Source organism: Nyctereutes procyonoides, unplaced genomic scaffold (genome assembly GCF_905146905.1).
Source record: "Nyctereutes procyonoides isolate TBG_1078 unplaced genomic scaffold, NYPRO_anot_genome, whole genome shotgun sequence".
Taxonomy (NCBI): Eukaryota; Metazoa; Chordata; class Mammalia; order Carnivora; family Canidae; genus Nyctereutes; species Nyctereutes procyonoides.
In genome coordinates this window covers 719,769-745,626 of record NW_026575114.1, presented here as the reverse complement: position 1 = coordinate 745,626, position 25,858 = coordinate 719,769, and the positions used below count along the sequence as shown (strand labels likewise).

At 36.7% G+C, this 25,858-nt stretch overlaps 1 pseudogene; it reads right to left on the bottom strand.

Moving 5' to 3' along the window:
* Positions 1-21,739: 21,739 nt before the first annotated feature.
* Positions 21,740-22,990, bottom strand: LOC129515060 (spermine synthase-like; annotated as a pseudogene).
* Positions 22,991-25,858: the final 2,868 nt, after the last annotated feature.

The following is a 25,858-nucleotide window of genomic DNA, read 5'->3' as shown; positions in this document are numbered from 1 at the left end:
TTTTTTCTAGATTGCCTAATTTATTGGCATTTAGCTGCTCATAATGTTTTTAAAGTCTTTTGTATTTCCTTTGTATTGGTTGTGGTCTTTCCTTTCTCATTCATGATTTCATTAATTTGAATCTTTTCTCTTTTGTTTTTAATAAGGCTGGCTAATGGTTTATCTATCTTCTTAATTTTTCAAAGAATCAACTCCTGGTTTTGTTGATCTGTTCTACACTTCTTCTGATCTCTATTCCATTGAGTTCTGCTCGATCTTTATTAACACTCTTCTTCTGCTGGGTGTAGGTTTTATCTGCTCTTCTTTTTCCAGTTCCTTTAGTTGCTAGGTAAGCTTATGTATTTGAGTGTTTTCAAGTTTTTTGAGGGATGCTTGTATTGTGATGTATTTCCCTCCCAGAACTTCTTTTGCTGTATCCCAAAGATTTTGAGTGGTTCTATCTTTATTGTCATTGTTTTCCATGAATCTTTTTAATTCTTCTCTAATTTTCTGGATGACCCTTTCTTCTTTTAGCAGGATTTTGTTTAACCTCCACGTGTTTGAGTGTCTTCCAAATTTCTTTATGTGATTGAGTTCTATTTTCAAAGCACTGTGGTCTGAAAATATGCAGGGTACAATCTCAAAATTTTGCTATTGGTAGAGACTTATTAGTTTGTGATCCAGTGTGTGATCTACTCTGAAGAAAGTTCCATGTGCACTTGAGAATAACGTGTATTCAGTTGCATTTGGACATAAATTCCTGGGAATATCTGTGAAATCCATCTGCTCCAGTGTATCATATAAAGCTCTAGTTTCTTTGCATATGTTGTGCTTAGAATTTCTGTCATTTGCAGAAAGCACCATGTTGAAGTCTCCCAGTATTAGTGTATTATTATCTAAATATGCCTTTCCTTTGGTTATTATTTGATTGATATGCTTGGCAGCTCACACATTAGGGGCATAAATATTCATGATTGTTAGGTCCTCTCGTTGGATAGATCCTTTAAGTTTGATAGAGTGTCCCTCTTCATCTCTTACTGCTGTCATTGGGATAAGCTTTAATTTATCTGATATGAGGATTGCTACCCCTGCTTTCTTTTGAGGACAATTTGAATGGTAAATGGTTCTCCAGCCTTTCTTTTTCAGGCTGTAGGTGTCCTTAGTTCTAAAATGGGTCTCTTATAGACAGGAAATAGATGGGTCTTGCTTTTTTCTCCAGTATGAAACCCTGCGTCTTTTGATGGGATCATTTAGCCAATTTCCACTCAGAGCTATTATTAAAAGATATGAATTTAGTGTCATCATAATTCCTATTCAGTACCTGATTTTGTGGATTGTTTCTTCAGGCTTCCTCTTTCTTTTACAGAGTCCCCCTTAACATTTCTTGCAAAGCTGGTTTGGTGGACCCATATTCTTTCAGTTTCTGCCTACGTTGGAAGCTCTTTATCTCTCCTTCTATTATGAATAAGAGCCTTGCTGCATATAGTATTCTTGGCTTATGTTCTCATTTAGGACCCTGAATATACCCTGGCAGTCTTTTCTGGCCTGCCAGGACTCTGTGGAGAGGTCTATTGTTAATCTAATATTTCTCGCCTTAGAATTTAGGGATCTCTTGTCTTTTGCTGCTTTAAAGATTTTCTCTCTATATTTGGAATTTGTAAGCTTCGCTATTAAACGTTGAGGTGTTGAACAGTTTTTGTTGATTTTAGTGGGAGACCTGTATATCTCCTGGATCTTAATGCCTGTTTCCCTCCACAAATTAGGGAAGTTATCAGCTATGATTTGTTCAGATATGCTTTCTGGTCCTCTCCCTCTCAAAATTGTCTGGAACACCAATTAAATGTATATTTTTCCTTCTGAGGATGTCATTTATTTCCCTTAACCTTTCCTCATGGTGTATAAATTGCTTTTCTCTTTTTACCTCAGCTTCCTTTTTTGCCATTAACTTGTCTTCTATGTCACTCACTCTTTTTTTCTACCTCATTAACCCTCCACATTAGGGCCTTCAGTTTGGATTTCATCTCATTTAATTAATTTTTAATTTCGACCTGATTATATCTAAATTCTGTAGTCATGAAGTTTTGAATCCTTTGTGCTTTTTTCCAGAGCCATCAGGAGTTTTATAAGTGTGCTTGTGAATTGGTTTTCTGACATCAAATTTTAATCCAAATTCTATAACTCTGTGGCAGAGACTACTGTTTCTGATTCTTTTGTGGTGAGTTTTTCTTTCTAGTCATTTTTCTCAGTGCAGAGTGGCTAAAAATGAGTTGTACTTGTTAGCAGCAAAAACTCTTCTCTCTGTATCTTTCCAGCTGTTCTCTCTTTAAATTTCTGGTCGAATTCGTAGGTTTTCAGGATGATTTGATAGTTGCCTACATAAGTTGGTGTGGACAGGTGACTTGTGGCCCCTACTCCTATATCATCTTGCCCTGCCCCCTCTATTTTGTTTGTATTGTGTAGGGAGGTGGTGTAGTTTTCATCTTTTGCATGTAGCTATTAAGTTTTCCCAACCCCACTTATTGAAGAGACAGTCTTTCCCCTCATCATATATTCTCACCCTTTTCATTGTAGATTAACTGACCACATAAATGTGTACTTGTTTCTGGGATCTTTATCATGTTCCATTTTGCAAGTGTATTTTTGTTTCATTACCATAGTGTTTTTATTACAATAGATTTGTAACATATACTGAAATCTGAAATTATGATACCACAGGCTGTTTTTGGTTTTGTTTTGCTCAAACTTGCTTTGGCTATTTGGGGTCTTTTGTGGCTTCAATGATTTGTTCTAGTTTTCTGAAAAATATATTACTATTTAGATAGGGATTGCTTGCATCTGTAGATTACTTTGGGTCATATGGACAGTTTGACAATATCAATTTTGAATCCATAGTGTGGTGTATCTTTGTAGTTGGTTATATCAGACTTTAATTTATTTAATTAATGTTTTACAGTTTTTAGAGTACAGGTGTATGACCTCCTATGTTAAGCTTATTTTTAAGTAATGCATTTTTTGAACAATTATAAATGATATATAAAATTTTAAATTTCTTTTCTGCTATTTCACAATCAGTTTATATTAGTGCAAAATATTTCTGTATGTTAATTTTATATCCTGTAACTATTAAATTTCTTTTTTGGTTGTAATAGTATTCTCTTAAAGATTTTATTTATTTATTCATGAGGACAGAGAGAGAGGCAGTGGGAGAAGCAGGCTCCATGCAGGGAGCCTGATGTGGGATTTGATCCTGGGTCTCCAGGATAATGCCCTGGGCTAAAGGTGGCGCTAAATCGCTGAGCCACCAGGGCTGCCCAAGTTCTAATAGTTTTCTCGTGTAGTTTTTAAGGTTTAGAGCTTTATTATGCTGTCATCTACAAATAGTTGCAATTTATTTCTTCCTTACCAACTTGACTTCTTTTTTTGGTCTTGTCAGGTGGCTTCAACTACAATTTCCAGTATTATGTTGAATAAGTGATGAAAGTAAAATTATCATCTTGTTCCTGATCTTAGAAGAAAGATTGCAGCTTGTGTCCATTGAATATGATGTTAATGATTTTTTTTCCATATATGGCCTTATCATGTAAAATATATTTCCTCTGAACTGATGTTGATAGTATCTACCATGAACAAATGTTGAATTTTGTCAAAGGCAGTTTCTACATCTATTGAAGTAATCATATGGTTTTATTATCAATTTTGTTAATGCACTGTATAACAATGCCTTATATATAGATACTGAATTATTCTTGCATCCTTTAAATATATTCCACTGAAACACGGTGAATCCTCCTTGTAACTTATTGTTCAATTTTTCCTAATACTTTGTTGAAGATTTTTCATTTATAGTCATTAGGCATATTGGCCTGGAGTTTGTTGTGATTGTTGTAGTGTTATTGTCTGGTTTTAGTATTAGGTTGATGATGCCCAAGTAGAATAAATTTGGGATTTTTTATTTCTCTTCTATTTTTGGAATAGTTTGATAAGAACAGGTATTAACTCATTAAAATGTTTGGTAGAATCTGCCTCTGATTCATCCCTTCTTGGACTTGTGTTTGTTGGTAGTTTTCATTTATTGATTCAATTTTATTACTAGCGTTTGGTGTGTTCAAATTTTCTTTTTCTCCTTGATTCATTTTTGAAGTATTGCATGTTTCTAGAAATTTATTCTTATTCTAGGTGGTTAAATCTATAGTCATATATTTTTTCATAATACTATCTTATAATTATTTCTATTTCTGTGGAATTGGTTCTTATTTGCCCTCTTTCATTTTTTATTTTTATTTATTTGAGCATTTGCTCTTCTTTTTTTCTTGATGAGTCTAGTTAAAGGTTTATTAATGTTACCTTTTCAAAAATGTAGCCAATAGATTCACTGATTTTTCCATTTCCTTTCCTTTCTTTTCCTTTCTTCTCTCTTCTCTTCTCTTCTATTCTCTTCTCTCTCTTCTCTTCTCTTCTCTTCTCTTCTCTCTCTTCTCTTCTTTCTCTTCTCTTCTCTTCTCTTCTCTTCTCTTTCTCTTCTCTTTTTTTGCCTTGCCTTGCCTTGCCTTGCCTTGCCTTGCCTTGCCTTGCCTTGCCTTCTCCCTTCCTTCCCTTCCTTCCCTTCCTTCCCTTCCTTCCCTTTCCCTTTCCTTCCCTTTCCTTTCCTTTCCTTTCCTTCCTTTCTTCCTTTCCTTTCCTTTCCTTCCTTTCTTCCTTTCCTTCTTCTTTCTTTCCTTTCCTTTCTTTCTTTCTTTCCTTTCCTTCCTCTTTCCTTCCTTTCCTTCCTTTCATTTCCTTCTCTTTCCTTTCCTCTACTTCTATTTCATGTATTACCATTCTTTATTATTTCTTCACTTCTACTAGGTTGGGGCTTTGTTTCTTCTTCTTCTAGTTTATTTAGGTAAATATTAAATTATTTATTATATTTTTCTTGTTTCTTGAGATAGGCATGCATAACTGTAAAAATTATTAGAACTTCTTTCACTCTGTCTCCTAAATTCTGGACAATTTGGTTTCATTTACATTAGTCTCTATGTATATATCTATTTATTTTATTTCTTCATTGGCCAATTTATTTTTTAAACAGCAAGCTACTGGGTATCCTGGTGGCTAAGTGGTTGAGTGTCTGCCTTTGGCTCAGGTCATGATCCCAGGGTCCTGGGATCGAGTCCCACATCAGGTTCCCCACAGGGAGCCAGCTTCTCCCTCTGCCTATGTCTCTGCCTTTCTCTCTGTCTCTTTCATGAATGAATAAATAAAATAAAATAATAAAATAAAATAAATAAATGGCATGCTATTTAGCCTCCACATATTTGTGCTGTTTTTGATTTATTTCATATTATTGGTTTCCAGTTTCCAATGGTTCAGGTTGAAAAAGATGCTTGATATAATTTAAACCTCCTTAAATTTATTGACACTAGCTTTTTGGCATAACATGTGATATACCCTGGAGAATGTTCGGTGTGCAATTTAGAAGGAGGTATATTATTTTGGTTTTAGATGGAATGTTCTATCTGTTAAGTGCTCTTGTCTAAAGTGTCATGTGAAACCTCTGCTTTCTTATCAGTTTTCTGTCTGGATAATTTACCCATTTATATAAGTGGAGCTTTAAAGTCACTATTATTGTATTGCTGTCAATTTCTTGCTTTATGTCTCTTAATATTTCCTTTATATATTTAGATTTTCTAATTTTGGGTGCACAGATATGTACAATTGTTATAGTTTTTCTTTGAATTTATTCCTTTGTCATTATGTAACATCCTCATTTGTCTCTTGTTGCATGCCCTCTCTCTCTCTCTCGTCTTTTTTTTTTTCTGATACAAATTTCATTATCTGGCACTTTTTTGTTTGTGTTTTCATAGAATATATATTTTTTCATCCCTTCACTTTCAGTTTATAATGGTCTTAAGGTCTGAAATGAGTACCTTGTAGGAAGTATATAGATGGATTGTGTTTTTTTTTATTTTCATCCAGTCTTTTCATTTCTTCATTCAATTATTTATAAGTAATTATCGATAGGTATGTACATATGGCTATTTTGTTAATTGCTTTCTTATTTTTATTTGATCATTTTGTGTCTGTTTCTTATTCTTTTCTTTTAAAAATGATTTTATTTATTTATTTGAGAGGCAGAGATAGTAAGAGAGAGCATGAGCAGGGAGAAGAGGAAGAAGCAGATTCTCCACTGAGCATAGAGTTTGACATGGGGCTTGATCACAGGGCCCTGAGATCATGGACTGAGTTGAGGGAGACACCCAACCAACTGAGCCACCCAGGTCCTCCATTTTAATTCTTTTATGTAACATTCATTTTATCTTTCTCTGTTTCCCTAGGATTGATGACTCTCTTTATAGTTATGTTTGGGTTCTGTTCTCTTTATTTTTTGTGTGTCTAGCTATCATTGGTTTTGGCTTTGGTTAGCATGAAATTAATATATAAGATCCTCAGTATATAGCTTTCTATATTAGGTTGATGGTCATTTAATTTGGATCACATTGTAAAATAACCTCATCTTTACTAACCTTTCATTGAATAGATATATAGATAGATAGATATAGATATAGATAGATATATAGATATAATAGATATCTAATTTCTAGATATAATTTTAGATACCTAATTTATTTAGATATTATTAACTTGACAACTTTTGTCATTTTTTTGTTTTTGTTTTTAAGATTTTATTTATTTATTCATGAGAGACAAAGAGAGAGAAGCAGAGACATAGGCAGAAGGAGAAGCAGGCTCCATGCAGGGGGCCTGATGTGGGACTCGATCCCAGGACCCTGGGATCATGCCCTGAGCCAAAGGATGATCAACTACCGAGCCACCCAGGCATCCCAACTTTTTTCTTTAAAAATGCAGACTAATTGATAAGTGATTGATACTATCCTAAAAGTATGTTTGCTTTTACTTATATATACTTTTAATTGTATAATTTTCTTGCTTCGGATCATGATCTTTCCTTTTCAGCTTAAAGAAGTCTTTTGTAGAGGAGTTAAGATTTCAGAGAAGCAGGTGAACCTTGGGTTTTTATCATCCCTTGAAAACAGTTGTATTGAGGTCAGGTCTCTTGGAACACCAGGAAAAAAATCTAAATAGTAGGAAAAGGATTTCTACAGTTGGAGAGAGACAGTGTGGCTGGTACAAATGTTTGGAAGTGAATTAGAGGAGAGAAAAACCGTGGTGTAATAGAGAGGGAATTCTTTCCATGGAGAAATAAAAGAGAAATAGTGAGATGTTGAGAGACTATGATGTCAAGTTTGAATAAGACAATAACCTCTCTGGACCATGAACTTGGGAGCAAGTGGTACTGAGTGTCAGGTTTTTTTTTTTTCAAAGAGCATGTGGAGTTCAAACTCTGAGGTTTTGGAGGTGGATGGCATTCACTGGAGTGGAGGTCTAGCATATGTTTCCGGGAAGCAGGAGGGTGCTGGCTCAGGAGTGCCCAACATAGTGTAGGGATCTCCTGGGCCACACTGGGAGAGAAACTCCCCCTTCCTGGAGTATGTTTGTAAGAGGATATATTGTCTCTCCAAGGACAAAAGACCTTGCAGGTGCCAACAAATGGCCTTTCACTGACAGAGCTAGAGACCCATAAAGAAGGTGGTTACCCTGATCACTGCTTTTACTGTGCTGCACTATAGATTTCCCGTAGGCATGAGAGATTTTCTGGGACATAGGACACTAGACACAGCACAGTGAGATTCTATTCCAGAGGAGGAGAGTGGGTCTTCATAGTGCTAGGTTCTTAAAGATTTGGAGTTTTGAATTCCAGCTAAGTACTGGAGATAAAACATAGGAGAGCTGTGGTGCTTGGTGCACTGATGGCCCTAGTTATTTAAGAGGGCAGCCTGAATAGTTCAGGGTGTGAGAGAGTGAAGATGAGAGACTGGGCGGGCTCCATTCCCCCTCCCTACCAATATGGTCAAACTTAAAAGAGAGAAACACAGAGGGCCCCAATGGAGGTAGGAGTCACTTACACACACCCCCCTTCTGCCTGGCAAACACATACTGACTGGAGTAGGTCTGACTCTGAGATATTGCAGCAAGCCACTACCCCAGAAGACCAGCATAGGCAGCACACCACATGCACCATGTGTACTAATCATAGAGAGCTTCAAAGCAGAGCCTGCAGTTCTGGTGGAAATGAATCAGGCATATATTTACTTACTTACTTACTTACTTACTTACTTTTCTTGGGAATTAAGCTTATCTTTTTATGTTTGTTAGCTTGGTTTTTCATTCCCTTTTCTTTTTTGGGGGGTGTTAGGCTTCCTATTTTATTTTTCTCCTTTCTTTTTCTTTGGAATCAGGCTTATATTTTCTTGATTGGCTATTTGTTTTTTGTTTGTCTCTTTCTTTTGCTTTGTTTTTCTGTTTTTTTTTTTTTTTCATTTCTTTTCCTTTTCTCCTTTTTTGGATCAGGTTTTTCTCCCCTTTGGTTTTTTTTTTCCATGCTTATTTTAGCAAACACAAATTAAAACACATCTAGTTAAAGATTGAAACACTTGCTACTGAAAGCAAGGAGGAACTCTGTAGAGGACTGGCCAGGAGGAAAGAGTATGCAAAACACAATAGCAGAGTGCACACAGTGTACACCAGAAAAAGTTCCTGAAGTGCCAGACCCTGGACATTGTATGGATCCTTTTTAATAAAGCATTACAGGAAACACAATAACCTTTCAAAACATGCAGGACACAGATAATTAGCCATTATGACATGATGCATGAATTCATCTCCCCAAGAAAGGTCAAGAAGAAATCACAGCCAGGGACTTGCTTAAAACACGTATAAGCAATATATCTGAACAAGAATTTAGTAAACCAGTAGTAAGGCTACTGGCTGGACTTGGAAAAAATATAAGACCTAGAAACTCCTGCTGTAGAGATAAAAGACCTAAACACTAATCAGACTGAAATTTAAAAAATTACTATAACTAAAATGCAAAACAGACTGGATATAACCACAACAAGGATTTAAAAAGCAGAAGAAAGAATAGGTTCTACAGAAGATAAATTTATGGAAAATAATAAAACTGAAAAGAAGAGGGAAACATAATACCAAGAAGGTAGACATGGGGAACTCAGAAATTACATAAAGCAAAATAATATTCATATAATAGGAGTCCAAGAAGTAGAGCAGAAAAAAAGGGTGGATGGTTCATTTGAACAAATTACTGCAGAGAAGTTCCCTAATCTGGGGAAGGGAACAAGTATTCAAGTCCAAGTGGCACAGAGAACCCCCTCAAAATCAGCAAAAACAGGCTAATGCCACGACATACCATGGTGAAACTCGCAAAATACAAAGATAGAAAATTCTGAAAGCAAGAAGGAATAAAATGTCCTTAACCCACAAGGGAAGACACATAAGGTTAGCACCAGACCTGTTTACTGATAACTGGCAGACCAAAAGGGAGTGACAGGAGATATTCAACATGCATAAAAATATGCAGCCAAGGAGGCTTTATCCAGCAAGGCTGTCATTCAGAATGGAAGGAGACATAGTTTCCAATACAAAACTAAAGAAGTTCATGAAGACTAAAATAGTTCTGAAATAAATATTAGAGGGATTCTTTGATCAGGAGAAAGAGACCAAAAGCACAAATATAAAAAGGAACAGCAGTAATCTACAAGAACAGTGGTTTTATAGGTAATAAAGTGGCACTAAATTTATACATATTGCCTTGAATGTAATGGACTAAATGCTATAATCTAAAGTCATAGTGTATCAGAATGGATAAACAACAACAAAAACAAAACACAAAACAACCCAAGACTCATTGATAGTCTGCTTACACATTTTAGATGCAAAGACACGTCCATTATGCTAATGGAGATTAAAAAAAAAGAAAGAGTAGCCGGACTTATATCAAAGTACATTTTAAACTAAAGACTGTAACAAGAGTGAGGCCACAATAATATAATAAAGGGGTCCATCCAACAAAGAGGCCACTCATAAATATTTATGTCTGTAACTTAGGAGCAGCTAAATTTATAAATCCATTAGTGACAAACATAAAGAGACTCATTATTCCCATAACAGTAGGGGATTTCAGCATCCCACTTACTGCTATGGACTGATCATCTAATCAGAAGATACACAAGGAAATAAAAGCTTTGAATGACACACTGGACCAGATGCACTTCCAGATATATGCAGAACATTTCATCCTAAAGCAACAGAATATACATTCTTTTTGGAGTGCACATTCTCCAGTGTAGATCACGTACTGGGTCACAATTCAAGCAGGCCCCAACTGCTACAAAAAGATTGAGACATACAATGCATATTTTCTGCCTATGTCTTTGCCTCTGTGTGTGTGTGTGTGTTTCTCATGAATAAATAAATAAATCTTAAAATAAAATAAAATACATCAAAGCAAATGAAAATGAAAACACAATAGTATGAACCTGTGGGATGCAGCAAAGGGGTCCCTAAAGAGGGAAGTATAATATAACACATGCTTTCCTCAAGAAACCAGAAAAGTCACAAATACAAAACTAACCTTACACCTAAAGAAGATTGAAAAGGAACAGTCAGTAAAGCCTAAATGCAACAGAAGAAAGGAAATATTAAAGATTACAGTAGAAATAAATGATATAGAAGTTTTAAAAAATACAAGACATAAAGAAAATTAGGAGGTAATTTGCATGAAACAAGAAAAGACCTGGGAATAGCCAGCAGAATGTTGAAAAAGAAAACCGAAGCTGGGGGCATCACAATGCCTGACTTCAAGCTGTATTACAAACCTGTGATCATCAAGATGGTATGCTACTGGCACAAAAACAAACACATAGACCAGTGGAACAGAATGGAGAAATGGACCCTCACTTCTGTGGTCAACTAATCTTTGACAAAGCAGGAGAGAATATTCACTGGAAAAAGGACAGTCTTTTCAATAAATGGTGTTGGAATATTGGACAGCCACATGAAGAAGAATGAAATTGGACCATCTTACACCACACACAAAGATAAATTGAAAATGGATGAAAGACCTATGTGTGAGAGAGGAATTCATCAAAATCCTAGAGAAGAACATATGCAGCCACCTCTCTGACTTCAGCCACAGCAACTTCTTACTAGACACATGTCCAGGAGGCAGATGAAACAAAAGCAAAAATTAACTATTGGGACTTCATCAAGAAAAAATCTTCTGCACAGCAAACTTAAAAAAATCAATAAAGCTAAAAGGTAATCTACAGAATGAGAGAAAAAAATTACTAATGACATATCAGTCAGCTAAAGGACTAGTATCCAAAATCTATAAAGAACTTATCAACCTCAGCACCCAAAAACACAAACAAACAAACAAACAAACAAACAAAAATAATCAAGAAACAGGAAGAAGAGGGATGCCTGGGTAGCTCAGCAGTTGAGTGTCTGCCTTTGGCTCAGGGCATGATCCCGGAATCCCAGGATTGAGTCCCACATCGGGCTCCCTGCATGGAGCCTGCTTCTCCCTCTGCCTGTGTCCCTACCTCTGTGTGTGTGTCTCTCATGAAGGAATAAATAAAATCTTTTTTAAAAAAAATGAAACAAAAAAGGAAATGGGCAGAAGACACAAATAGTCATTTCTCAAAAGCAGACATACAAATGGCTAGCAAACACATGAAAAAATGCACCACATCACTCATCATCAGGGAAATACTGATCAAAACCAAAATGAGATATCACCTCATACCAGTAAGAACGGCTAAAATTAACTTGGGAAACAACAGATTTTGGTGAGGATGTTGAGAAAGAGGAAGCCTCTTACAATATTGGTGGGAATGAGAGCTGGTGCAGCCACTCTACAGAAGAGTATGAAGGTTCTTCAATAATTAAAAATAGAATTACCCTAGGACCCAGCAATCAAAGTAGTAGGCATTTATCCAAAGGATATAAAAATAGTGATTCAAAAGGGAACATGCACCCTTATGTTTACAAAAGCACTCTCCACATAGCCATATATGGAAAGAGCTCAGCTGTTCATCAACTAATGGATGGTTAAAGATGGTTAAAGGAGATGTTCAGGTGCGCGCGCACACACACACAGGAATAAAAAGGAAAGAAAAGGAAAGAAAAAAAAGAAAAGAAAAGAAAAAAGAAAAAAGAAAACAAAGAAAAGAAAAGAAAGAAAAGAAAAGAAAAAAAGAAAAGAAAAGAAAAGAAAAGAAAAGAAAAGAAAAGAAAAAAGAAAACCTTGCCAATTTTCATGACATGGATGGAAGTAGAGGCACTTGAGGAATCACTAAATTCTATCCTCTTAAACTTATACTACACTATACATTAACTAATTTGAATTTAAATCAAACCTTGATAAAAACAAAACACAACAACAACAACAAATTGCATGTGGAAGCATAAGTAAAATGCTATGTACTTAAAAACATAGAAGTCTTCTGAACACTTTTTCATAAGAATAATTTAGTGGTGATAAATTTCTTTACCTTTTGTTTGTCTAGGAAACACTTTATCTCTTTCAATTTTGAATTATAACCTTGTTATGTAGAGTACTACTGGTTGTAGAGGTTTTTGTTTGTTTGGTTGGTTGGTTTTGTTTTTGTTTAGTTTTGCTTTGTATTTCTCCCAAAGACTTCAAGTATCTCAAACTTATCTCTTCTGGACTACAAAATGTCTGCTGATATAGCTTCATGGGATTTCCTTTGTATATAATTAGTTGCTTCTTTCCTGGTGCTTTTAAAATTCTTTTTTAAACTTTAATCTCTGAAATTTTCATTTCCATGTGTCTCAATAGGACTTCTAGTTTCATCTTATATGTGACTCTCTGAACTGGACTGGAATGTCTGTTCCCTTCAGGTTAAGATATATCTCAGCTCTTATTTATTAATATAACTCTTCTGCCCCTTTCTCTTCTATTTGTCTGAAGCCATATAATGCAAATGTTAATATGTTTGATCTTGTCCTAAGACTCTCAAATTATCCTCATTTCTTTTTTTATTGATATGTATATTTATATTTTATTGATATATATAGCAGAAATGCCAGTCTTAAATAAAAGCAACAAGGAGTAAGATATGTTTATTTCCAGAACTGGTTATATATGATTATATATATCTAATTATATATATCTTATCTTTCTTACCCATTCATCTTTTGATGGACACTTAGGTTGCTTCCATATCTTACCTATTATAAATAATGCTAATTAACGTAAGAGTATATGCATCCTTTTGAATCATTATTTTTATTTTCTTTTGGTAAATATCCAATAGCGGATTATTATCAAAACCACATTAAGCTATCACCTTACACCTATTAAAATGGCAAAATTTAAAAAACAACAAATAACAAGTGTTGACAATGAAGTGGAGAAAAAGAAACCTTTGTGCATTGATGTTGGGAGTGTAAATTGGTACAGTCACTGTGGAAAATGGTATAAAGATACTCCAAAAAAATGTTACCCCTTTAAACCATGGATTTTTTGTGTCCCACAACAGACAAATATGCACTCAGTCTTTAGTACCATCTCTCGCTATGTAGTTTCCAGCATCAGTGCGGGATTTACAATTGTTGCTATGTCTCCAACTCTCCTCTATTATGTCCTGTAGCTTTTGTTGTGAAGAATCTGTTCAGTCATCCCTTAATTCTTCTTCAGGATAAAATGCTTTTTATGTAGGTATAGGCTCGATGTGTCCTGGAGGAGGTGAGTCTAAGAGCTCCCTAAATTACCAACTTGGACAAAAATTGAAGTGCTTGTTAAAGTTGTATCTAAGATACTAGCTTAATAACAATAGGCTAGAATGTTATCATCCAGGATGTGGCATAGGTATTTAATACATGCTATATCATGGGATGCTACATGGCATTATTACAAACTATCTGAAATATATGAGTTCAGGAGCCAAAGAGAAGATTGCCCTCTCCTTCCATCACTCTGTCACTTGTGTCATTTGTGCTTTTCAATTCTCTAACTTAGGCTTTGTTGGATTGTAGTCAGGACTTGTGCTGCAATTTTGAAAATTCCACCTGGGAGCACGAATAGTCAAAAATAATTGAATTAGAGTGGAAGAGTAGGGTCCCCAAATCACCTGTCCCCACCAAATTACTTAGATTATCTTCAAATAATCCTGAAAACCTATGAATCTGGCCTGAGATTTAAAGAGAGAACAGCTGGAATGCTACAGTGAGAAGAGTTCGCGCTTCTATCAAGGTAGGAGGACGCGGAAAAAGAAAGAAACAAAAGGCCTCCAAGAGGGAGGGGCCCCGCGAGGAGCCGGGCTGAGGCCGGGGCGAGTGTCCCCAGGACAGGAGAGCCCCGTCCCGGAGAAGCAGGAGCTGCACCAACCTTCCCGGGCGGGCGGAAAGGGGCTCGCAGGGAGTTAGAGCAGGACCCCAGGAGGGCGGGGATGCCCTCGGGCTCCCTGGGACACTAACGGACACCTGCACCCCAGGAAGAGCGCGTCACACCCCGCTGCCGAGCTCCCTAAAGGGCTGCAGCAGCTTGGCTGGACTCAGGAGCAGCTCGGGGGCGGCTCCGGCAGAGGGCCCACGCAGAAGGGGCTGCGGGCGGGAGCGGGAATCCAACACGCAGGCCCGGGAGCACAGGGCGCCGGGACACAGCCCAGGATCTGGCCTCCCCCAAGGACAGGCAGAGGCCGGGAGGGCCCAGGACAGCAAGGACGCTCCTGCCCTGAGCTGAGCAGATCAGCGGCCCCGCCCCGGAGCCTCCAGGCCCTGCAGACGCAGACGGGGAGCTCCAGAGTTACTGCGGGAGCTGACTCCAGGGCTCCAGAGCTGGCCCCGCCACTGAGGTTGTTCCTCCTGGGACCTCACGGGGTAAACAACCCCCACTGAGCCTCCCAGAGGCCTCACAGGATAAACAGGTTAAACATCTTTCACTGAGCCCTGCACCAGGCAGGGGGCTGAGCAGCTCCCCCAAGTGCTAACACCTGAAAATCAGCGCAGCAGCCCCCTCCCGCAGAAGACCAGCTAGACGGACAGGGGAAAAACAAATTATTGACCAAGCAGCTCTGTAAAGTTCCAGGGTAAGTCGAGGGATTTACCGTATACAGAATCAGAGGATACACCCCCTTGTTTTTGATTTCTCTTTGCTTCCCCCACCCCTTTTTTCTTTTCTTTTTCTTTTCTTCTCTCCTTTTTTCTTTTTTTCTCTTTCTTTCTCCCTTTTTTCTTTTTTTCCTTTTCTTTCCTTCTTTATCTTCTCTCTTTTTCTCTTTTCCCAATACAACTTGTTTTTGGCCACTCCGTACTGAGCAAAATGACTAGAAGGAAAACCTCACCTCAAAAGAAAGAATCAGAAACAGTCCTTGCTCCCACAGAGTTACAAAATTTGGATTACAATTGAATGTCAGGAAGCCAATTCAGAAGCACTATTATAAAGCAACTGTAGCTCTAGAAAAAGCATAAAGGACTCAAGAGACTTCATGACTGCAGAATTTAGATCCAATCAGGCAGAAATTAAAAATCAATTGAATGAGATGCAATCCAAACTAGAAGTCCTAACGACAAGGCTTAACGAGGTGGAAGAACGAGTGAGTGACATAGAAGACAAGTTGATGGCAAAGAGGGAAACTGAGGAAAAAAAGAGACAATTAAAAGACCATGAAGACAGTTTAAGGGAAATAAAAAACAGCCTGAGGAAGAAAAACCTACATTTAATTGGGGTTCCCAAGGGCACCAAAAAGGGACAGAGGTCTTGAATATGTATTTGAACAAATCCTCGATGAAAACTTTCCTAATCTGGGAAGGGAAACAGGCATTCAGATCCAGGAAATAGAGAGATCCCCCTAAAATCAATAAAAACCTCAATAGGAGCCAACAACACATTAAGAAAATTATTCACCATGACCAAGTAGGATTTATCCCCAGGACACAAGACTGGTTCAACACTCGTAAAACAATCAATGTGATTCATCGTATCAGCAAGAGAAAAACCAAGAACCATATGATCCTCTCATTAAATGCAGAGAAAGCATTTGACAAAATACAGCATCCATTCCTGATCAAAACTCTTCAGAGTGTGGGGATAGAGGGAACATTCCTCAACATCTTAAAAGCCATGTATGAAAAGCCCACAAGAAATGTCATTCTCGGGGAGAAGCACTGGGGGCCTTTCCCCTAAGATCAGGAACAAGACAGGGATGTCCGCTCTCACCACTGCTATTCAACATAGTACCGGAAGTCCTAGCCTCAGCAATCAGACAACAAAAAGACATTAAAGGCATTCAAATTGGCAAAGAAGTAGTCAAACACTCTATCTTCACCGATGACATGATACTCTACATACAAAACCCAAAAGCCTCCACCCAAGATTTCTAGAACTCATACAGCAATTTGGCAGTGTGGTAGGATACAAAATCAATGCCCAGAAGTCAGTGGCATTACTATACACTGACAATGAGACTGAAGAAAGAGTAATTAAGGAGTCAATCCCATTTAAAATTGCACCCAAAAGCATAAGATCCCTCAGAATAAATCTAACTAAAGAGGTAAAGGATCTATGCCCTAAAAACTATAGAGCACTTCTGAAAGAAATTGAGGAAGACACAAAGAGATGGAAAAATATTCCATGCTCATGGATTGGCCGAATTAATATTGTGAAAATGTCAATATTACCCAGGGCAATTTGCATGTTTAATGCAATCCCTATCAAAACACCATGGACTTTCTTCAGGGAGTTATAACAAATTATTTTAAGATTTGTGTGGAATCAGAAAAGACCCCAAATAGCCAGGGGAATTTTAAAAAAGAGAACCATAGCTGGGGGCCTCACAATGCCAGATTTCAGGTTGTACTACAAAACTGTGTTCATCAAGACAGTGTGGTCCTGGCACAAAAGCAGACACATAGATCAATGGAAATGAATAGAGAATCCAGAAGTGGACCTTCAACTCTATGGTCAACTAATATTCGACAAAGCAGGAAATACATGGCCAGCAAGCAGTGCAGGAGGGTTCCCCTTTTTCCACATCCTCTCCAATATTTGTGGTTTCCTGCCTTGTTAATTTTCCCCACTCTCACTGGTGTGAGGTGGTATCTCATTGTGGTTTTGATTTGTATTTCCCTGATGGCAAGTGTTGTGGAGCATTTTCTCATGTCCTTATTGGTCATGTCTATGTCTTCCTCTGTGAGATTTCTGTTCATGTCTTTTGCCCATTTCATGATTGGATTGTTTCTTTGCTGTTGAGTTTAATAAGTTATTTATATTTCTTGGAATCTTGCCCTTTATCTGATACATCATTTGCAAATATCTTCTCCTATTCTGTAGGTTATCTTTTAGTTTTGTTGACTGTATCTTTTGCTGTGCAGAAGCTTCTTATCTTGATGAAGTCCCAATAGTTCATTTTTGCTTTTGTTTCTCTTGCCTTCATGGATGAATCTTGCAAGAAGTTACTGTGGCCAAGTTCAAAAAGGGTGTTGCCTGTGTTTTCCTCTAGGATTTTGATGGAATCTTGTCTCACATTTAGATCTCTCATCTATTTTGAGTTTATCTTTGTGTATGGTGCAAGAAAGTGGTCTAGTTTCATTCTTCTGCATGTGGATGTCCAATTTTCCCAGCACCATTTATTGAAGAGACTGTCTTTTTTCCAGGGGATAGTTAAACAAGCAAGTATTAAGAGCTCACCACTACCTAACTTGTATTCTAAGAAATGTAAATGGGATTCTTTAAACAGAAAGAAGAGTTGATACATAGAAAAAAATAATGTAAGAAGAAAAATATTCATGAGCAAAAGCAGACAAATCGTAAAAGTGATAGAATAATCAGGATAATGCCAGTATGATGTTTCAAATGCAAAAGTAGGGATGCCTGGATAGTAGGGACACCTGGGTGGCTCTGTGGTTGAGCATGTGCTTTTGGCTCAGGGCGTGATCCTGGAGTCTCTGGATCAAGACCCAAATCGGGCTTCCTGCATGAAGCCTAATTCTCCCTCCACCTATGTTTCTGTCTGCCTCTCTCTATGTCTCTCATGAATGCATAAATAAAATCTTAAAAAAATAAAATACAAAAGCAGTAAAATCAATTATATCTATAACAATCAAAGTATGAGCAAAATAAAGGATGTAAAATGTTACATCCTACACATAATACATGGAGGAAGGAGTAAAACTTTAGTGCTTCCATAATATGCTCAAAATTAAACAAATATCAAATATCAAATGCACAAAGACTGCTCTAGACATTAGATGTTATATATGAACTCAATGGTAACTACAAATCAAAACTTTAAAGTAGAAACACAAAAAGTTCAAACAAAGTAAGCCAAGAATAACATCAATGAAAGCCATCAAATCACAAGGGAAGAGAACAAAAAAGGAAAGAGGAAAGGAACTCAGAAGGACTACAGAAATTTTCAGAAAACAATTTATAAAATAGCAATAAGCACATACCAAAGAATAATTACTCTAAAGGTAAATGAACTAAATGCTACAATCAAAAGACAATAGGGTAACTGAATCAATTAAAAACATCATCTGCTCTAAAAACACCTACAGTCTGAAAGTGAGCAGTTGGAAAGATAATTTGTGCAAATGGAAGTGGTAAAAAAACCTATTGTAACAATATTTATATTTAACAAAATAGATATTAAACAAATTCTTTTGCAAAAGATAGAGTATTACATAATGATAAAGAGACTAATCTAACAGAAAAGATGAACAATTGTAAATATCTATGTACCTAATATAGCAGCACCTAAATCCATAAAGCAAATATTAACAGACTAAAGAGAGAAAATGACAATAATGCAATAATAATTGCAAAATTTAACACCCTTTTCATATCAATTAATATATAATTCAGACAGAAATTCCTCAATGAAACAATGGCTCTGAATAACACATTAGACCAAATGGATGGAACAGATATATACAGGACATTCTATCCAAAAACAGGAGAAAACACATTTTTTCCAGGTAATTGTGGAACATTCTCTATGATAGATCATATATAAAGCTACAAGACAAGTTTTAAATTTAAGAGAATTGAGTTAATATCAAGTATCTTTTCTGATAGAAATCAATTACAAGGAAAAACTGAAAAAAAACATATGGGGGTTAAACAGCATGCTATTGGAAAAGCAATGGGTCAAACACGAAATTTAAAATAAATATACATGGATACAAATAAAAATTTAAACAGAAATGTGCAACAATTTTAGGTAAAACAAAAGCAGTATTATGAGGGAAGTTTATGGTGATACAGGCATAATTCAAGAAAAAATAAGACAATTTACACAAAATATATACGAGAAAAGAAAATCAAACAAAACTGAATCCTAGTGGAAATAATGAAATAATTATTATAATTAATGAAATAATTAATTATAATTAGAGTGGAAATAAATGAAATAGAGTATTAAAAATTTAAAAGATTGATGAAATCAAGAGCTAGTTTTTTTTTTAAAAGTGAACAAAATAATAAAGCTTTAGTCGGATTTATCAAAAGTGATATAAAATTAATAAACTAGAAATGAATAAATGGGGATGCCTGGATGGCTCAGTCAGGTAAGTGTCTGCCTTCAGCTCAAATCATGATCTCAGGGTCTTAGGATCAAATCTCACATCTCTGGGTCTCTGACTCTCCCTCTCCATCTGTGCTCTTCTCTTTCTCTCTTTCTCAAATAAATATTTAAAATCTTTAAAATAAATAAATAAATTTAATAAATAAATTACAAATAATGATAAGAGAATGCTATGGAATTTATATGCCAAAAATTAGACAACCTGAAAATAATGAATAAATTCTTAGAAACATACAAACTTCTAAAATTGAATCAAGAATAAATTTTTAAAAAAGAGCTTAGCAACTTCTAGTAACGAAATTGAATGAAAGATGAAAAGATATCTCAACAAAAAGAAGTATAAGAAAATTCACTAGTGACTGGTGATCACTAAATGTTTAAAGAAGCCTTAATTCTTCTGAAACTATTCAAAATATTGAAGATGAAAGAAAACTTATGAATTCATTATTTGAGGCCAGCATTACACTGATACAAAATCAGACAGATGCTGCAAAAAAAGTCAATATCTCTGATGAACATAGATGCAACAACCCCAATGATATATTAGCAAACAGAATCCAACAATATATTAAAGGGATCAATTAGTATGAATTTTTATTTATTCCAATGAAAAAGCCGTAGTATAGTTCAGTTTTTGCACATCAACAAATGTGATTGATACACCCCATTGATGAAATGAAGGATAAAAATCATAATGATCTCAATAGATGCAGAAAATTCATTTGATCAAATATAACATCAGTTCATGATAAATATTCTCAACAAGGTTAGAGGGAGCATACCTCAACATAATAACGACCATATATGACAAATGCAAAGCTAGCAGAACATTCATTCAATAGTACTAGAAGTCTTAGCCACAGCAATCAGACATGAGGAATAAAAGGTATCCAGATGGGTAGGCATGAAATACAACTGTCAGTATTTCATTATTGCATATTATCATTCATTGAAAACCCTAAAGAATCCACCACAATTAATAGAACTGATATATTCAGTAGAAATCAATATATCTTACTTTCACACACACACACACACACACACACAGAGAGAGAGAGAGAGAGAGATTAATGGAGAGACGAGAGAGAACTCAGGAAAAAAAACAGGTATATATGGTCAATCTAATCTATAACAAAGGAAGTAATAATGGGGAACCAAGGGCCTTTCATTTTTATTTTTAAAAATTTAAAATCCAGTAAAGTTGACAAAGAGTATTATATTAGATTCAAGTGTACAAATAGTGATTCAACAATGCTATACTTTACTCAGTGCTCATCAAGATAAGTGTACCCTTGCCCTTAATATAAGAGCGGTTTATGTTATGTAAGGTATTATCTCAAAGTTCATTTAACAATTGCAAAAAAAAAAGAAACAATATAAGTGTATGTTTAATTCCTTTCACCTATTTCAACCATCCCCTATCTACATTCCCTCTGGTAACCATTAGATTGTTCTTTAATAAAATATTTTGGGGGGTATCTTTTATTCATTTGTTTTATTTCTTAAATTCCACATATAGGTGAAATTATGGTATTTGTCTTTCTTTGACTGACTTGTTTCACTTAGCTCTATACTCTCCAGACCCATCCATCCATCCATATTGCTGTAAATGGAAAGATTTCATTGTATTTTATGGCTAAGTAATATTCCATTGCCTATATACATATACCACATTTCCTTCACCATCATCTAACCATGGATAAATGGGTTGTTTCCATAATTTGGTCATTGTAAAAAATGCCACAAGAAATATACATATATATAATATATATATGTATATATATATAATATATATATATCTTTTGGTTTGTCATTTATAATTTTAATTGTAGCATTGCTATTCATTTTTTCTTAACTCTTTCTTATAAGCACCAGATTTTAATATCTAAGTCAATTTTGGGGGAAAGAAATAGCATCAAAGAACTTCCCTCCAGAATAAAACGATGTTCATTCCTCCAAACAACCAAACTTGAAGTCTACTGAAACAAAAACAAAAAGTCCCCACCCCCCCACACAGAAGAGTAACAAAAATCACTTTCTAGGGATTCAATGCATTTAGCAGCCTTTGCTGTGCTGTCTAATCATCCTTCAACTGACTTTAAAAATATTTAACACCCTAGTGCATCAAAATATACATTTTCCATTTGCTTTGTTTAAATTAAAAATAATAATTAAAAAAAGAAAACTTGAAGGAATTCACAATCAATTGCCTGACTCATTTCAATGTCATGTAGAGCATATGAAAGTCAGGAAGGCTATTTGCAGCACACATGATTAGGAGAGATCGGTCTCTAAGGTTTAGCTTTCTTCCAAACAGTGTAAAATACCCACAACTCCAGGTATGAGGGAACACAGACGATCTACTTTGAGAATTCCACAGGACAATACAGGCAGCTGAACTGTTCTTCATAGAGCAACAAGGCTTCTGTCAAACTCACACAGTTATCTTGTGTAAAATATTTCCTACCTTGTTTCAGTACTTTTATTGAGTGATCAAAAATCTGTCTGAGACTCTGGGAAATGAACAAGGGGTAGTGGAAAGGGTGGGGGGTTGGGGGTGACTGGGTGACGGACACTCGGGGGGGGCACTTGACAGGATGAGCACTGAGTCTTATGATATATGTTGGCAAATTGAATTCCAATTAAAAAAAGAAAGAAGCAGTCTGAGAAACTCCCATGTGGAATCTTCTTCTGGAAATGTGGAGATTGGAACAGCTATCAAATCATTAATCACATAATCAAACTTCCTTCTTTGGCATTCCTCTTTAGTACTGGAATACAGTCTTCTATTAGAACCTGATAGTAGTTTCCTTTAAGATTGTCTAAGACATTGCCACATATTTTTTGCATGTATTTCTTACATCCATCAATCACCATTTGGTCGATCTCTACCATAGTGACCATCTTTTGTTTCAGTTTGACTGTTTCACATAATATGCCCCCATCTCCACCCCTGAGAATCAGCACATCTTTGCCACCATAGTCTTCTTTTCCACTGCCCATGATGGCCTAGGTATATACCAAACCTCTCTCCACCAGATTAACATACCCACTAAGGATGAGAATATTTCCAAACTGCTTTGAGTGTAGAATTTTAATATTCTGATAAGGTGAATCTTCATCATATACCACTTCATCTATGTCCTACTCAACCAGGCGACCATCAGCAGTGGGCCAGTATCTGTCATGGTCCCTCCTCGAACTATGGATGGTAATCAATTCACCCACCTAGTACTGTTCTGACTCAATTCTTTCATTCTTTCTTCTACTTTGTTCAAAAGACTGTCAACTTCTTAGCTTTGCAAATCACCATAATAACTCTGAAAATCCAACAACACCAATCCATGTGGGTAAATTCTCAAAGTGGCAAAGCTGCCATTTTTGTTCATGTAGGTCGCTAGATAACCATGGTCTTGCCAGGTGTGCACTGACTCCGTCATCCCTTGCTCCTGGAAAATGGACTGGAGGCCTTTTAGAATGGTCTCGCTATCAGCTTTGGCACCGAGTTTGAAGTCGAATGTGCTGTGCCGTGTCGCTGCCATAGTGAGGCGAGGCCCCGTGCCATGCTTGGGGGAGGCGGCTGTGGGAGACTCCTCTCTCTCTCTCTCTCTCTAGAGATGATAGATAGATAGATAGATAGATAGATAGATAGATAGATAGATAGATGATAGATAGATAGATCTCTCTCTCTCTATATATATATATATATATATCTTTTGGAATAAATGTTTTAATTTTGGAGGTGAAAACCCAGCAGTGGATTTACTGGATGATATAGTAGTTCTATTTTTATTTTTAAAAAGATTTGATGTATTTATTCATGACAGACACAGAGAGAGACAGAGACACAGGCAGAGGGAGAAGCAGGCTCACTGTGGGGAGTCCGATGCAGGACTTATCCCAGAACCCTGGGATCATGACCTGAGCCAAAGGCAGATGCACAACTACTGAGCCACCCAGGTGCCCTGGTAGTTCTATTTTTAATTGTTTGAGGAACTTCCATACTATTTAGTGTAGTGACTTCACCAATTCACCTTTCCACAACAGTTCATAAGAGTTTCTTTTCCTCTACATCCTCATCAACATTTATTATTTGTTGATTTTTTTATTATTATTTTTTTTTATTTATTTTTTTAATAAATTAATTTTTATTGGTGTTCAATTTACCAACATACAGAATAACACCCAGTGCTCATCCCGTCAAGTGTCCCCCTCAGTGCCCGTCACCATTCACCCCCACCCCCCGCCGTCCTCCCCCTCCACCACCCCTAGTTCATTTCCCAAAGTTAGGAGTCTTTATGTTCTGTCTCCCTTTCTGATATTTCCTACCCATTTCTTCTCCCTTCCCTTATATTCCCTTTCACTATTATTTATATTCCCCAAATGAATGAGAACATACACTGTTTGTCCTTCTCCGATTGACTTACTTCACTCAGCATAATACCCTCCACTTCCATCCACGTCGAAGCAAATGGTGGGTATTTGTCGTTTCTAATGGCTGAGTAATATTCCATTGTATACATAAACCACATCTTCTTTATCCATTCATCTTTCAGTGGACACCGAGGCTCCTTCCACAGTTTGGCTATTGTGGACATGGCTGCTAGAAACATCGGGGTGCAGGTGTCCCAGCGTTGCATTGCATCTGAATCTTTGGGGTAAATCCCTAACAGTCCATTTGCTGGGTCGTAGGGCAGGTCTATTTTTAACTCTTTGAGGAACCACCACACAGTTTTCCAGAGTGGCTGCACCAGTTCACATTCCCACCAACAGTGTAAGAGGGTTCCCTTTTCTCCGCATCCTCTCCAACATTTGTTGTTTCCTGCCTTGTTAATTTTCCCCATTCTCACTGGTGTGAGGTGGTATCTCATTGTGGTTTTGATTTGTATTTCCCTGATGGCAAGTGATGCGGAGCATTTTCTCATGTGCATGTTGGCCATGTCTATGTCTTCCTCTGTGAGATTTCTGCTCATGTCTTTTGCCCATTTCATGATTCGATTGTTTGTTTCTTTGGTGTTGAGTTTAATAGGTTCTTTATAGATCTTGGAAACTAGCCCTTTATCTGATATGTTATTTGCAAATATCTTCTCCCATTCTGTAGGTTGTCTTTGAGTTTTGTTGACTGTATCCTTTGCTGTGCAAAAGCTTCTTATCTTGAAGTCCCAATAGTTCATTTTTGCTTTTGTTTCTTTTGCTTTCGTGGATGTATCTTGCAAGAAGTTCCTGTGGCCAAGTTCAAAAAGGGTGTTGCCTGTGTTCTCCTCTAGGATTTTGATGGAATCTTGTCTCACATTTAGATCTTTCATCCATTTTGAGTTTATCTTTGTGTATGGTGCAAGAGAGTGGTCTAGTTTCATTCTTCTGCATGTGGATGTCCAATACCATGGACTTTCTTCAGAGAGTTATAACAAATTATTTTAAGATTTGTGTGGAATCACAAAAGACCCCGAATAGCCAGGGGAATTTTAAAAAAGAAAACCATAGCTGGGGGCATCACAATGCCAGATTTCAGATTGTACTACAAAGCTGTGGTCATCAAGACAGTGTGGTCCTGGCACAAAAACAGACACATAGATCAAAGGAACAGAATAGAGAAGCCAGAAGTGGACCCTCAACTTTATAGTCAACTAATATTCGATAAAGGAGGGAAGACTATCCACTGGAAGAAAGTCAGTCTCTTCAATAAATGGTGCTGGGAAACTTGGACATCCACATGCAGAAGAATGAAACTAGACCACTCTCTTGCACCATACACAGAGATGAACTCAAAATGGTTGAAAGATCTGAATGTGAGACAAGATTCCATCAAAATCCTAGAGGAGAACACAGGCAACACCCTTTTTGAACTCAGCCACCATAACTTCTTGCAAAATACATGCACAAAGGCAAAAGAAACAAAAGCAAAAATGAACTATTGGGACTTCATCAAGATAAGAAGCTTTTGCACAGGAAAGGATACAGTCAACAAAACTCAAAGACAACCTACAGAATGGGAGAAGATATTTGCAAATGACATATCAGATAAAGGGCTAGTTTCCAAAATCTATAAAGAACTTATTAAACTCAACACCAAAGAAACAAACAATCCAGTCATGAAATGGACAAAAGACATGAGCAGAAATATCACAGAGGAAGACATAGACATGGCCAACAAGCACATGAGAAAATGCTCTGCATCACTGCCACCAGGGAAATACAAATCAAAACCACAATGAGGTACCCCCTCACACCAGTGAGAATGGCGAAAATTAACAAGGCAGGAAACAACAAATGTTGGAGAGGATGCGGAGAAAGGGGAACCCTCTTACACTGTTGGTAGGAATGTGAACTGGTGCAGCCACTCTGGAAAACTGTGTGGAGGTTCCTCAAAGAGTTAAAAATAGACCTGCCCTATGATCCAGCAATTGCAC